Below are 14,214 nucleotides of genomic sequence, written 5' to 3' on the forward strand. Positions count from 1 at the left end.
AATAAACCTGGGACCTACCTTGCTTACAATTCCCAAAGATAGATGAAATTCAATTCCATGCCAACCATACCCTTCGATCACTAAAACACAAACAGAAAAATAAAAGTTCACGCAATATAAGCAGTTCTTTAAATTCTGAAAGGGCATTTGGTTTCAAAATTAAGAGACTGTTCTTATCTCCTTTCTATCTTCTCCACTCCGTAACAGTGGATGAGCTCTGCTATTAGAAAAAAAAAAAAAAAAAGACACACAGGTGGAGCTAACAAAACAGGTAACACTAATCAAGCACTTATTATATAGTAGGTACTATTCTAAATGCTTAAATGTAGTTTTGTTTTTTGGTTTTTTTTCCTTTTTTTGGTGGTACTGGAGTTTGAACTCAGGGTCTCACGATTGCTAGGCAGGCACTCTACCAAGTGAGTCACTCTGCCAGCCCTTCACTAATTAATTTAATCCTCACAACAATCCTTTGAGATAGGTACTCTTATTAACACATTTTACATCCAAGGGACAACTGAACTATACCTCTGAAAACTGCTCTTATTGGTGTTAAGAAATGTCTTTAAAACAAATGTAGTCAATTTCAACCATTAACAGCTGGGATATTTCAGTAACTTGTATCTATAAGTGCTCCATATTCACTATGTGTTTCTTGAATCCCCAGAATGTACAAGGTATTATACCAGGTGCAGAAGAGAATTTACTCTCTGCCCTCTTGCTGAGAAATCTGCTGGATATATTAGACTAAATGACAAGAAATGTTTAAAGAAATTGAATGCCCTGCTAGGAGATTCAGCTACTTTGTGCTATCATTTAATTTAAAAATTAGGTAAGCTTTTAGAAAAGAGAAGGAAAGCTTCACATTAAGACATGCCTTGCCTTAAAACCAGACCTTTAGCAGGACACCAGTGGCTAACACCTGTAATCCTAGCTACTCAGGAGGTAGAGATCAGGAGGATGGAGGTGCAAAGTCAGTGCAGCCAAGTAGTTCAAGAGACCCTATCTCGAAAAAACCCATCACAAAAAAAGGGCTCAAGGTGTAGATCCTGAGTTCAAGCTCCAGTACTGCAAACAAACAAACCTTTAAAAATAGGTTAAGGCAGCAGGAACACTGTGGTGCATCTAATGCCCTTCCTTCCTAATCAGAGCCCACTCATCTTCTTAGCTTTTACTCTAGTCACAGGTTTCCTCCCTCCTTACCATTAACACATCGAACTTCCTTTTAGAACACACAATCCTTGATAATTCTATCATTTCTCTTACTGCCTGGAATGTTGTTCTTCCCTTGCCTGGCTGAGTGACATTAATCCTAGTGTACAACAAAAGCATAATAAAATATAGCCACTGTTGTAATTTCTATGTTTCAGTTGGATCTGAAGTAATCTAACTGAAAATGTTTCAGATCCAACTGGAACATTTTTCTAAAGCCTTTCCCAATTCCCCAAAGTTAATCTACTTGTCTCCCCTCCATACGCTCATAGCATTTGTCCATTTCTCTATCATTCTGGGTTCCCCTTTTTCTTTCTCTATTACTTGTCTGAACAAGAATCCTCTTTTATACAATTCTGTAGTCCCCAAGATATAGCAGTGTCTGGCACATATGAAGTGTTTGTTATATACTTGTTGACTGAAAGCCCAACTGACCCAAATTTACAAAATCAACTAACACTAGAATACATTTAAACAATTCTGTTTATCAAAATGTGATACACTTCTACATTTTTATGAATATGACAGCTACACAATTACAACAATTCTTATACAAAAGATCAAAGCAAATCTACTAAAAACCACCAAGTGACTATTGTTTGCTTGACAACAAAACTAATCTTCATCTATGCCAATTAAGACATAAAGGATAAATTAATGAAGAAAAATTAAATACTGTGACTGATGACCTTTTCAATAAAATGGGCCACAGCTTTGTATATAGTATATCCACTGGCTTTAATCATGGATAGTGGAGGTTACAAAATTAGAAGTCCAATAACAAATCCAAAGCTTATTTTCAAAAACTTTCCATATGGTAGGAAGTTTAAGAACTAAAACAGCAGCCTTTTTCCCTGCTGAAAGCAGATGGTAGCAGAGTGCCAAAGAAGCAAACCCTCTCCTGACTCTGCTCTTGGCACTGCTTAGACCAGAGGAAAAATGTGCAGGGCCAGCAAGTGCCTCAAGGTAAATCAGTCACCCAGGGAAAGAGGCATTTTGAGTGTCTGTGCTACTCAAGGCTTAAGTACTAATTTTATACATGTCCATGTTCATTTAAAACACAATTTGTGGCTTGGAACTTAAAAAATGTTCTAATGTGCTAGCCTGTCCACATATTAATCAAGTCTGCCAGGTTTGAACATGCCAAGCTTAAAATACTCTCCAGATCCTGTGCAGAGGTATGAGCTCAATCTTTTACTCTCAGGAAAAGGAACTCAGGGAAGAAGGACTAAAGCAACCATGTTTCAATGGAAGCTATGACAGAAAAAGTCAGCTCCTAAACAGTGATGAGCTTCTTTTAAAACATATCTAAGTAAAACGCAAGCCAAATGGCAGATTTCTCACATCAATCTGAAAATGGGATCTTCAATTTTAGTTCAAAGTTGTCAGGGAATGTATTTTAAAACTAATTTCTACATGAGACCATCTTATATAAAAGTCATTTTAGTCATCCACTGACTAAGCCCCTTAAGAATCCAAGTCTAACTCACTTTATATTGAAATGAATTCTATTTTTATATGAAGAGTAATATAAGCAAAGTTCCTTTAATCTATTTTTATCAGCTTTAGAAAAATGACAATAAAACCTAGGATAACCAAACATTTGTAACTACAACTTCAGAATCTAACACAATCAATCCCTTCGTTTTTTTCTGGGTAACTTAATGCTCTGACATTAAGAGTTCAGTGACTTGATAACAGAAAAACTGGGACCAGATATGACTACTAGTTAAATACAATTACTCTAGTATATACTACTAAATGTACTGCTTTAGTAAGATAGAAATGGTTTCAGAAATTACCACAGGAGAAATTTAAATATCCATTCCTTAATTAGATGTATCCTAAAGATTCAGAGATACTAGCCCTTAAAAACATGGGCAGCAAGGCTGGGGATGTAGCTCAATGACTGAGTGCTTTCCTAGCAAGCATGAAGCCCTGGGTTCAATCCCCAGCATCAACAGCAAAGCCATAGCAATTACTTTCAATGTTTTTAGCTCCATCCATGTTCACAAGGATCTCTACTAGCAGTTTAGCTTTAAAAAGGTTTTCTTACATTCCAACAAAAGGGAGACCAATTTTCACAATCTAAGATGATACTATCTTTATTGTCTTAAAAAAAAACTTTCAATAAAACTAAGTAATTTCATAGAATTCTGGATGTTCTTTCAAACAATTTCTAAAAGAGCTGGGGATATAGCTGAGAGGTAATTTTTGCCTGCTTAGCATGTAAGGAGCTGAGGTTAATCCCCACACTGAATGAATAAATAAATAAATGTCTAAACTAAATACATACATATACTTTTTACTTTTTTCCTTCTTGTTATTCCCTAAACAATAAAGTATTACAACTATTTACATAGCTTTTACATTTATTAAGCATTATAAGAAATCCATAGGTGGCTTAGGTATAGGAGAGGACTGTGCAGGTTACATGTAAATACTAAGCCATTTTATACAAGGAACTGAAGCAATGGTGATACTAATCCCTCATGAATACCAAGAGACAACTGTTTATTCCATACATGCAGATGTAGCTCCTGCTTTTTCAAATAGCAAAGGAGAATCCACTTTGCTATAATTTTCATGTATTTGAACATCTCAGAGGAGCATGGTGATAGAGAAAGAGTAAGTAGTGGGGGGGTTGTTAATCTGATTAAAGCACAATATACACAGGCCTGAAATGCCAAGGCAAAACTCCCTTGAACTAGCAATACACACTTAAAAAAAAAGGACAGGAGGGTCCTTTCCAGGGGAAAGGTACTAGTGGCAAGGGGGAGGGCATAAGGAAAGGGTGAATGTGGCAGATGTATTTTATATTCATATATGAAAATAGAAGAATGAAACTAGCTGAAGTTGTTTTAAGAGGGTGGGGAGGGAGCAGGAAGGAGAATGTTAGAGGAAGTAAATTTAACAAATATATTGTAAGCAAAATGTATCTTATTATATATAGTAAGATAGATTTACATATGTATGTAACTATCACAATGTATCCCCCTACATGAGTATTTTATGCTAATAAAAAAATCATGATTTAAAAAAAGTATTTGCATTCAACTATAACCAACTTGTCTTTGACAAAGGCGCTAAAAATACACGATGGAGAAAAGACAGCCTCTTCAACAAAAACTGCTGGGAAAACTGGTTAGCAAGTCTGCAAAAAACTGAAACTAGATCCATGTATATCACCCTATACCAATATTAACTCAAAATGGATCAAGGATCTTAGTATCAGACCACAAACTCTAAAGTTGGTACAGGAAAGAGTAGGAAATAATCTGGAATTAATAGGTATAGGCAAGAACTTTCTCAATGGAACCCAGCAGCACAGTAACTAAGAGATAGCATAAATAAATGGGACTTCATAAAACTAAAAAGCTTCTGCCCAACAAAAGAAATGGTCTCTACAAACCTACAGCCAGCATTATACTTAACGGAGAAAAATTAAAACCATTCCCTCTAAAATCAGGAACCAGACAAGGATGCCCACTATCTCCACTCCTATTCAACATAGTACTGGAATTCCTAGCCAGAGCAATTAGGCAAGAAGAAGGAATAAAAGGAATACAAATAGGTAAAGAAACTGTCAAAATATCCCTATTTGCAGACGACATGATCCTATACCTTAAAGACCAAAAAAACTCTACTCAGAAGCTTCTAGACATCATCAACAGCTATAGCAAGGTAGCAGGATATAAAATCAACATAGAAAAATCATTAGCATTTCTATACACTAACAATGAGCAAACGGAAAAAGAATGTATGAAAACAATTCCATTTACAATAGCCTCAAAAAAAATCAAATACCTAGGTGTAAACCTAACAAAAGATGTGAAAGACCTCTACAAGGAAAACTATACACTTCTGAAGAAAGAGATTGAGGAAGACTATAGAAAGTGGAAAGATCTCCCATGCTCATGGATTGGTAGAATCAACATAGTAAAAATGTCGATACTCCCCAAAGTAATCTACATGTTTAATGCAATTCCCATAAAAATTCCAATGACATTCATTAAAGAGATTGAAAAATCTACTGTGAAATTTATATGGAAACACAAGAGGCCACGAATAGCCAAGGCAATACTCAGTCAAAAGAACAATGCAGGAGGTATCACAATACCTGACTTCAAACTATATTACAAAGCAATAACAATAAAAACAGCATGGTACTGGCACAAAAACAGACATGAAGACCAGTGGAACAGAATAGAGGATCCAGATATGAAGCCACACAACTATGAGCAACTTATCTTTGACAAAGGAGCTAAAAATATACGATGGAGAAATAGCAGCCTCTTCAACAAAAACTGCTGGGAAAACTGGTTAGCAGTCTGCAAAAAACTGAAACTAGATCCATGTATATCACCCTATACCAAGATTAACTCAAAATGGATCAAGGATCTTAATATCAGACCCCAAACTCTTAAGTTGATACAAGAAAGAGTAGGAAATACTCTGGAGTTAGTAGGTATAGGTAAGAACTTTCTCAATGAAACCCCAGCAGCACAGCAACTAAGAGATAGCATAGATAAATGGGACCTCATAAAACTAAAAAGCTTCTGTTCATCAAAAGAAATGGTCTCTAAACTGAAGAGAACACCCACAGAGTGGGAGAAAATATTTGCCAATTATACATCAGACAAAGGACTGATAACCAGAATATACAGGGAACTTAAAAAACTAAATTCTCCCAAAACTAATGAACCAATAAAGAAATGGGCATGTGAACTAAACAGAACTTTCTCAAAAGAAGAAATTCAAATGGCCAGAAAACACATGAAAAAATGCTCACCATCTCTAGCAATAAAGGAAATGCAAATTAAAACCACACTAAGATTCCACCTCACCCCTGTTAGAATAGCCATCATCAGCAACACCACCACCAACAGGTGTTGGCGAGGATGCGGGGGGAAAAAGGAACCCTCTTACACTGTTGGTGGGAATGTAGACTAGTACAACCACTCTGGAAAAAAATTTGGAGGCTACTTAAAAAGCTGGACATCGATCTACCATTTGATCCAGCAATACCACTCTTGGGGATATACCCAAAAGACTGTGACACAGGTTACTCCAGAGGCACCTGTACACCCATGTTTACTGCGGTACTATTCACAATAGCCAAGTTATGGAAACAGCCAAGATGCCCCACTACTGATGAATGGATTAAGAAAATGTGGTATTTATACACAATGGAATTTTATGCAGCCATGAAGAAGAATGAAATGTTATCATTTGCTGGTAAGCGGACAGAATTGGAGAACATTATTCTGAGTGAGGTTAGCCTGGCCCAAAAGACCAAAAATCGTATGTTCTCCCTCATATGCGGAAATTAGATCAAGGGCAAACACAACAAGGAGATTGGACTTTGATCACATGATAAAGCGAGAGCACACAAGGGAGGGGTGAGGATAGGTAAGACACCTAAAAAACTAGATAGCATTTGTTGCCCTCAACACAGAGAAATTAAAGCAGATACTTTAAAGCAACTGAGGCCAATAGGAGAAGGGGACCAGGAAGTAGAGAAAAGGTTAGTTCAAGAAGAATTAACTTAGAAGGTAACATACATGCACAGGAAATCAATGTGAGTCAACTCCCTGTATAGCTATCCTTATCTCAACTAGCAAAACCCTTGTTCCTTCCTATTATTGCTTATACTCTCTCTTCAACAAAATTAGAGATAAGGGCAAAATAGTTTCTGCCGGGTAGCGAGGGGGTAGGGGGGGAGTAAGGGAGGGGGTGGGAGAAGGGTGGAGAAATGACCCAAACATTGTATGCACATATGAATAAAATAAAAATAAAAATAAATTTAAAAAGTATTTGAACACCTATTCTTTATGTGTTCTCCTAACCTGTAAAGTATCTACAGAGATGACAGGTAGAGAAGAAACCACAGCAAAGCCACGATTATAACTTGAACTATAGGGGAAGGAGTCATTTATCTATTAGTGTTCTAGATAAGAGCGGGAACTCTCAAACCTGACTTGAACACTTTTGCAGGTAAGTCTTTAAAAAACATGTAAATGCCTGGTTTCTTTTAAAGAGATAAAATGAACATTTTTCTGTTTCCCCATAATAAAATATTTTAATTTTTTAAAACTGGTAATACATAACTGTTTTTGTTTTCAATCAAACAGTGCACATAGTGGCACAGACCTGTAATCCCAAGTACCTGGGAGACAGAAGTAGGTCTGTCTCCTGTTTGAAGCTAGACTCATACAAAAGCACAAGACCCTGACTGAAAAATAAACTAAAGCAAAAAGGACTGAGGGTGTCTGCCTGGCAAGAACTCTGCCTTAGTAGCAAAGTTCAAATCTCAGTAGTACCCAAAAAAGAAAGAGAAAAACAGAGAGAGAGACAGAGAGAGGAGAGAGAAATCTCAAATAGTATAATCAGTTATACACTGAAAAGTAGGTCTCTTTCCCATTCCAGTCAGCTACTACTCCTTCCCAGATACAACATTCAAGTTTTTTGTCATTTAACAGTTCTTGCTAATGGAATAACTTTCACATGCTTACAAGTCTGGCTGCAGAAGAAATGGAATAACTTAGCTGATTACTACACCACAAGAGGAAGTACATCACCACTACCACACCACTGAAGTCTGAAATCTGCATAGCAGGCCCACCTTCAGCATGCCACATTCATGTCTTCCCTAGTCACAGTCCCATCACATGCATACACATTAACACCAAAGACAGGACTCCTTTATGTGTGTTTGGGGGGAGAGTAACACATAACATACAATTCACCATTTTAAGTATACAATTCAATGATATTAAGTGCATTCCCAATGTTTTGTAACTATACCACTAGCCTCTGACACCTTTTCATCATCCCAAACAGAAATTCTATTCCCTTTAGACGATAACTCTCCATTCTCCTAGCCCATGGTAACATCTATTCTACTTTCTGTCTCTCTGAATTTGCCTATTCTAGGTACCTCATACAAATAAAACCATACAGTATTTGTCCTTTTATGTTTGCCTCTTTTTACACACAGCATAATTACAAGGTTCATGCATACTGTAATACAGATCACAACTTCATTCTTTTTAAAGCTGAATAATACATGCCATTGTATATATACCTCATTTTGCTTATTCATTCATTAGTTTGATTACCATTTGGATTGCTTCAACCTCTTGGCTATGAGGAATAACACGTGAACTCTGATGTACAAGTATCAGTTTAAGTCCCTGCTTTTAATTCTTCTGGGTTTATACCTAGCAGAATTGTTGGGTCATATGGTAATTCTATATTTAACTTCTTCAGGAACCACAAAACTGTTTTCCACAACAGCTGTACCATTTTTACATTCCCATCAACAATGCACAATTTCTCCTTTTTCCAACACTAATTTTCCCTTTTTGTTTTAAATAGCATTTTAATGGATGTGAAGCAGTAATGTCTTCACTGAGCCCTCAAAGGAAAAGGCTTTTCTGTCTATGGCTTCAAAATCCTCTTGAACACTGCTCCTATGGCACTGGTCTATCTCTACCCACAAAGAAATATCTTATCATCTGGTTCTTCTCTATTACTCATAAAGTGAACTACTGTCTCTTGTCTACTACAGTAACCACTGCATTGTTCTTTCTTTTCTTGAATATCCTTTTACCTATTGGTTTTGGCTTTCTTCTTGAAAAATGTTGACCTATTTATAACCAAACAATGCCAGTTAAATGAACATACTCCAACTTCTGGAAGAAGAACCAACTCTTCACAGCACTCTAGCACTTCACATCTTCTCAGGGATTGTCAACAATATGCAAAATTTTTTTCTAACTTATCTGAAGCTCACGCTCTCTCACATGCTCTCTCTCTCTCTCTCTCTCTCTCTCTCTCTCTCTCTCTCTCTCGCTCTCATAATTTGATACTGATTAATTCTGAATGACTAATTATATCCTTTAAAGCTTGAAGATTATGACTTAAATCTATTCCCCCCTCACAGTCATAGTTAAGGGGCCAAATCGAAGGAAGAATAGTAAAATAGAATGAGCTCCTGCCATGCTGCCAACATTGTATTCATCCAGATACAAACTGCAGGAGATCAGTGATTCTAGCAATGATCAACTTCAGTCTGACATGCTCCTCTTGTTCTAAACATAAATTTTTCTCTCCTCTGTTGCCTAGAAGGTCACCAAAGGAGAGAATGATCCAGAGTCTGAAAATAAACAGAGCATCTAGGAAAAGGAGCAATACAGAAAGAAATCTACACAGGACTGCCACTATTACCACATTCTGGGTCAAGGCCACTGAAGAATCAATAAAATCACACCATCTCAATGTTGGAAAGGGATTATCATGTGTCAATGAATATTTTCCAAGTGACCACATGCTAGAATACTAAGGCTACACAGATGGTTATGACAAAATCCCTATTCAAAGTATTATGTGCTAAGTACTATAATGAAGAAATAAACTAAGAGTTATAGGAGTATAGAAAAGAGACTGAAACAGTGGGTTTTCAAAATAAATTGCCAAGACTTAAGATACCACAGCCACCATCTCCCATCAGTACATAGGACTCGCTAATTCAGGATAAGGAGAAAACAGGGCCACAATTCTAGCAGGGTAGGGAGAGTGTGGCCACTTAGAACCAGGGACTTGTTCTATATGGTGGTTAACAAAAATACAATAAAAAAATTTTTAAAACCACTAAATGTGATTATGATCATTTCTATTCCCTTTCATTTTTTTCTCCATAAAAATCACAAGACAGCACTGTTCCAGCCCAACCATTCACTCAGTACCAGTCTCTAAATTTTACAAGATAATACTTAATAATTAAAAGTATCTGAGGACTAGAGGCATGGCTCAAGTGGTAGAGTGCTTGCTTTTCAAGCACAAAGCCCTGAGTTGAAAGGCAAGTAGTGTCCTCCCCACCCCACCCCGCCCCCACCCCTGCCCCCAACAACAACAAAAAAGTCTGCTGAGAGAAAATAGTGCTTTCATTTGCCTTCATAAGGGAAATCTCATCTACAGGATAGGGAATATACAGAGGTCTAGGTAACAACTTTAACATCTACAATAAAACTAATCATAACCATAACCAAATGTTATGTGACTTTTCCTCTGACCCAAGTTCTAAATTTTACCTCCCAAGGCTTTGGAAGCTTTCTAGCTCTGAGTCTTCTGGCTTATGGCTCTTGCTTTTCTTTTTTTCTTCTTTCTCTTTTCCTGCTAATCATGACTCTCAGGAATTTACTCTATTAATCCACAAACCATTCTTCATTGTCATTTTCCAGACAAATCATAAAGGCCTATAACTTACAATGTCAAAATGTATCATCTGTCTTTACACATCTCCAAAGGGAAAAATTTAAATCTGACATACCAATTTTTACTTATTGGCACCCTCTCTCTCTACGCAATAGAAGTATACTTACCCATAGTCTAGAAAACTGCTGCTATTTCAACAATTACGATTGAGTATATGCTTTCAATAGTGAGCCAAGACTTGGGAGTGGTTTATACATGGAAATTCACCAGCTGGCATGTACACTTAAATTCAAGAAGGCAAATGGAATTTTTGTGTCAGATTTTTCCAAGAGTTAACTAGTTTTTAAATTGATTATATCTTTCCAAAGTATTTATAGATGAAATGGTATAATGTCTGGGATTTGTTTTGAAATATTGAAGAAGAAGGGAGGGGAATAAGCCTAAATAAGACTGTTCATATTTTGAGAATAGCTGAAGCTGATGATAGGTCCTGAGGGTTCATTACATTATTCTATTTTTGTATGTGTTTGAAATTCTCCATAATAGATTAAAAATTAATTTTTCTATGGGGGGGAGAGTGAGGGGGAGGGGGGCAGGGGGGAGAAATGGTCCAAACAATGTATGCACACATGAATAAATGAATAAAGAAAAAAAATTAATTTTTCTAATGTCATGACCTGGTGAACTTAAAAAGACAAAGGGTCAGGAACAGTGGTTCACGTCTATAATCCCAGCTACTCAAGACATGGAGATTGGGAGGATTGCAGTTCAAGGCAAAAAGTAAGCAAGACCCCGATCTCAACAAAAAACTGGGCATGGTGGACCCACCTGCAATCCCAGCTATACAGGAGGTAGAAGTAGGAAGATCGCAACCCAAGCCAGCCTGATTTAAAAAAAAAAAAAAAATCGAGACACTATTTGAAAAATAACTAAAGCAAAAAGGGCTGTGGGCATAGCTCAAGTGGTAGAGCACCTCCTAAGCATGTGCAAAGACCTGAGTTCACACCTCAGTACTATCCCCCAAAAATACAGAGCAAAATGGTTCTTGGGGCCAATGAGCTCTGTAATATCAATTTAGAAATATTTGTTAACATAGATCTCAATTCTAACAGTTATTCTTCACTTAACAAATATTGATCCAGCATAATTATCATGAGCGCCAAGTACTGAGCACCAATCTGAGTGCTATGGATGATGGTAAACTAAATTCTATCTCCCTCAAAGGAATCAAGAAGGAGGCAACTAGATAGCATCATAGAACAAACAGGGAGACCTAATCTAACTATCACCAATCAAGAAAAACTTTCCAACAAGGTACCATCTAAGTTAAATTCTAAAAAATTCAACTCTCAAAAAACAAATCACTTCTTTTTGACCTATGCTTACCTTTATCACCTTACAGATCATCAAATCATCAAGTAAATGTCTATACTTTAGGAACCAAAGTACCCATTTTTCTATAAAGCAGAAATTAGCAAACTATCATTCATTCAACAAATATTTTTAAATACCTATCATGTGCCAGAATGTATTAAGACAAAAAGGATAAAATATGGCATCTAATTAATTTCATGGGTTTTATAATCTAAGAGCATAGGAAGACAAAAACAAACAAGCATGCAAGCAATCAAGCAGAAAACTAATTACCAACTTTTGTTATGAAGGAAACAAAGAAGAACCTGTAGGTAGAAAAGTACCTATTTTTTAGATATAGTGACAAGGAAAGTTGAAAGAACTGAAATAAGACCAATGGATGATAGCAAAGCCAACTGAAGGGGGAAAAAAAGGGATGCCAGATGAGGTGGTGAGATCTGAAAAGATGTAGCATGCATACACACTGTAGGTCATGTGAAATGTGAAGAAATCTGTTACTCTAAGTAGAAAGGAAAAACCACAGAAAGTGAGAACTTGAAACAGAAATGATATGATTCTGTTTATGGCTAAAGATCATGCTTGTTATTCTAGAGAGAATGAATTGAAAAAGAGTAATATTTTGCCAGGAAAAATTTTAGATGAATAAAACCAAAACATCAAAAATGATTTTGGCCAGTGAAGATCACCTCCGCATTCCATTACCAACCAAAAATCTTTTAAATAGCCAGATTTGGCCCAGGCTTCATCTACAGTTTTATGTAGCTTTTTTGTTTTGTTTTTTGTTTTTTTAAATGCTTATAACCAAAGGGTCATGACCTCTGAGGAGGTCTCTGGAAAGCCGAAACAAGCCCACATGCCTCGGGGTTAACATTCTTCTCATTCTCCAATTGCCAAAGCCAGATTAATTTTCATTTACTCATCTAGTCCATAATCAGCTTCTTGACTGAAAGAAACAGAGTAGGGGACTTCCTCAAGTATTTTAGGAGACAATAAACTTTACTGAACATTTGATAAGGAATGTGATTGCATAACCTTTCTTGCTATTGCCAACTATGTTCCAGGTAGGGACTCCACTATGAAAGCAATTTCTAATATTCTTGTCTGAATTTGCCAGATCCCAGAAAACTGCCTAAAGCACACTTATTTAATTTTGTATAAAATAATTTTTCCTCATTCCAAAGTCTGGACAATAATAAATTTTTAAAAGCATTTGCAAATGATAAGGAAAGGAAAATAAATTTCACTGTCAATTTTTGGGGCATGTGGCTAAACAATCTTTATAAAGGGATAACAAAGTTAATTATGCCCAAAGTGATTTTATTCAAGTTACTTGAAAAACAAAATGGAAGGCTGTATTAGTCCATTTTTCTGTTACTGTAACAAAATATCTGAAAGCTGGGTAGTTATAAAGAAGAGTGATTTATTTAGTTTTGGAGGCTCAAAGTCCAAGAGTAGGTGGGCTCTATTTATTCAGCCTCTGCTGAGGACCTACTGGCTACATCACAACAAGAAAAAGAAACAGGAAGGGAAACAGCCACATGCAAAAAAAGTTCAGCAGATGGAGTGGTATTACTTTGTAACAACCCACTCTTGCAAAAAGTTAAGTAGGATTCCCTGAGAATTACATTATTCTTCTGAGGGGGCAGAAGACCTAATCACCTGACACTGCACTTGTTAAAGGGTATACCACCTCTCAACATTACCATACTGGGTACCAAATCTGCAACTCTTAGAAGACAAACAAAACCCAAACTCATAGCATGGGAAGAGTACCAAGAGCTGCTAAATTATATAATGAATTACATACATTATATTCCACTTAATACTAACACAGCATCCCTACAAGATTATTTCCCCATTGTACTAATGAAGACATGTAAGGCCCAGAAGAATTTACACTATCTCAAGGTTACATTATTAATAAATGGTTTACATTGTCCATACTTCTTCCATTAAACAAAGATCTACGTTACAGAAATTCTGATTGTAATCAACCCCCCTAAGTTATTTGAACAAATTGGAGAAATACTCTTTCTCTCAAGCCTAGTCAGAATTTTGCAAACCTAGTCCCACATTTGCTAAGAACAAGGGCATAATCAGCCATACTTCAGAACTCTGCTCTTAAGGATTTCTTTTTTTTTTTTTTTTTGGTGGTTCTGAAGTTTGAACTCAGGGCCTTGCATTTGCCAGGCAGGCACTCTACCACTTGAGCCATGCCCCCAGCCTTTTCTGGTAATTTCTTATTTTTATTTTATTTTATTTTTTTTATTTATTTATTTTTATTTATTTATTTATGGTGGGACTAGGGTTTTAACTCAGGACTTTGAATTTGCAAAGCAGGTGTTCTACTGTTTGAACCATACCTCCAGTCCTTTAGGTTTTGTTTGTTTGTTTTTTGGGTTTCTGTGGTAC

At 36.4% G+C, this 14,214-nt stretch overlaps 1 long non-coding RNA gene across 1 annotated transcript in view; it reads right to left on the reverse strand.

Annotated features, from left to right (window-relative positions):
• Window positions 1-14,214, reverse strand: part of LOC141425851 (uncharacterized) — a 90,956-nt gene that overhangs the window by 52,483 nt on the left and 24,259 nt on the right. The window contains exon 2 of the long non-coding RNA XR_012451010.1: window positions 19-80. This is a non-coding gene — a long non-coding RNA (uncharacterized lncRNA). The remainder of the gene's footprint in view (window positions 1-18; window positions 81-14,214) is intronic.

This window comes from Castor canadensis, chromosome 8 (assembly GCF_047511655.1).
Source record: "Castor canadensis chromosome 8, mCasCan1.hap1v2, whole genome shotgun sequence".
NCBI classification, from domain to species: Eukaryota; Metazoa; Chordata; class Mammalia; order Rodentia; family Castoridae; genus Castor; species Castor canadensis.